Below are 2,207 nucleotides of genomic sequence, written 5' to 3'. Positions count from 1 at the left end.
TCCAGACTGTTACCATAGTAATGAAGCTAAAGCATGTAGAGTGAAGCCACTTGGCAAAGATTGACCCTGAACTCTGCTGTGCATGTGCACTAAGTTTTAACATTATAGCTCACTTCTGATGTTTACAGCAGTGCTTGGAAGGAAGGTGTGTAGCATGTGATCGTCACATTGACCTAGTGCACCTGCACAGCAGAGTGCAAGGTCAATCCATGCCAAGCGGTTTTACTCTGCATGCTTTAGCTTTGTTACTATGGTAACAGTCCGGATACTTATTGATCAGACTACACACACACACACACACACACACACACACACACACACACACACACACACACACACACAGAGGCATACCTCATCCTATGTCGTTAATTGGTTCCAGGAAACAAAACTTAAGTCAAATTAACTTGTCTCTAGGCTAAGCTATGTAGAATTTACTTTGTCTCTAGGCTAAACCAATAATAACCATTCCCAGTTCTGTACTTTATGAATGCATTTTCCATAAAACATAGTTAATAAAAACCTATTTTAAACTTACATCATCATCATCATCATCGTCGTTTAACGTCCGCTTTCCATGCTAGCATGGGTTGGACGATTTGACTGAGGACTGGTGAATCAGATGGCTACACCAGGCTCCAATCTGATCTGGCAGAGTTTCTACAGCTGGATGCCCTTCCTAATGCCAACCACTCTGAGAGTGAAGTGGGTGCTTTTATGTGTTACCGGCACGAAGGCCAGTCAGGCGGTACTGGCAACGGCTACACTCAAAATGGTGTATTTTACGTGCCACCCGCACAAGAGCCAGTCTAGGGGCACTGGCAACGATCTCAAACAAATAATTTTTATTTTTTAATACAGTACAGTAAAAAAAATAAAATAATCTAAATTTACGAATATAATTTGGCGGTGTTTACGGTACATCGCAGACGCTTTATTTATGAATGCGGTTTGCAATAAGATTTGGTAAAATAAAAGCCTTTTTAAGCTTAAAAAACAAATTCAGTAATTATTATTATTTTGCAACAGTAAAAAAAAAAACTGAATTATTTAACATTTACCAATATGTTACATGCAATTTGGTGGTTTACATTGTGGATGTAGATGGCTGTGGATCGTCAACATCACAGCTGACTCTGGCTGTTCTTGTTGTTTGATGCACTTAAAAGACCGGTTGAGAGTTCCTTGAACTGCTTTCTTCTTTTCCTCAAAGATTACATTGTAAAGAGTAAAAGCTTCGTGACAAGCCCCCATAACCTTGGAAAAACTTTGAGCATTTGGATCCATATCCTTGAACACAGAAAGACCTTTTTCGATATATGCAAATCCTTGCTGCATTTTCTTAATGGTAAAGTGATGTGGTTCAGGTTCAACTTCCTCTTCTTTATTTTGCTGCTTGTGAAGCTCTATAAAATTCTCGTTTGTCAGGGGCTGCTTGTCTTTTTCAAATAAATCTGTGAAATTCTCCTCCTCCAAGTCCATTTGCTCATAGTCACCAAAGTGTTGTTGATGGCAACATTATCATACCCCTTAAAATCATTCACAAATTGCGGGCATAGCTTCTTCCATACACCATTCATAGCCATGCTCTGTACATCATTCCATGCCGCTGCTATGTTCTGTACAGCCCTGTAGATATTGTATCTCTTCCAAAAGTCACGAAGTATGATGGACTCATCAATATCAGTTGCAGCTATTGCTTGCCATAGCATACACTTCATACAGTAACACTTGAAGATAGCAATTATTCTCTGATCTATTGGCTGCAGAAGAGACATGGCGTTCAGAGGGAGGTATACGACAGTAACATTGGGGTCAAAATCTATAATGTTTTGCGGGTGGCCAGGAGCATTATTTAAGATAAGAACCAATCTTCAAAAACAACAACAGTAACCCATGCTTTTGAATTAGCCATCCATATAACAGGGAGAGATGCCTTGGGTATGTTCTTTAGGACACGGGGGTTGTGTGCATGATACACAAGAAATGGCTTTAACTGAAAATCTCATGCACAATTACCTCCCAACATAATGGTCACACATTCTTTCGAGACCTTGTAGCCTGGAAAAGTTTTCTCCTTGGAAATGAATGAATGGTCTAGCAATTTTTCCCAATACAATCCAGTTTTGTTGACATTAAAAATCTGTTCAGGAAGAAACCTGTTTTCTTCAATGATTTTCTTTAATGCATTAGGAAATTCCGCTGCTGCT

The 2,207-nt window shown here is 39.4% G+C and overlaps 1 protein-coding gene across 1 annotated transcript in view; it reads right to left on the bottom strand.

Annotated features, from left to right (window-relative positions):
• The window catches only part of LOC106883967 (uncharacterized), a 90,827-nt gene that overhangs the window by 70,374 nt on the left and 18,246 nt on the right, over positions 1 to 2,207 (bottom strand). The window lies entirely within an intron of this gene.

The sequence above is a fragment of the Octopus bimaculoides genome, chromosome 26, assembly GCF_001194135.2.
Source record: "Octopus bimaculoides isolate UCB-OBI-ISO-001 chromosome 26, ASM119413v2, whole genome shotgun sequence".
Taxonomy (NCBI): domain Eukaryota; kingdom Metazoa; phylum Mollusca; class Cephalopoda; order Octopoda; family Octopodidae; genus Octopus; species Octopus bimaculoides.
The sequence above is the reverse complement of the archived record's forward strand: the minus strand, read 5'-3'. Positions and strand labels throughout refer to the sequence as shown.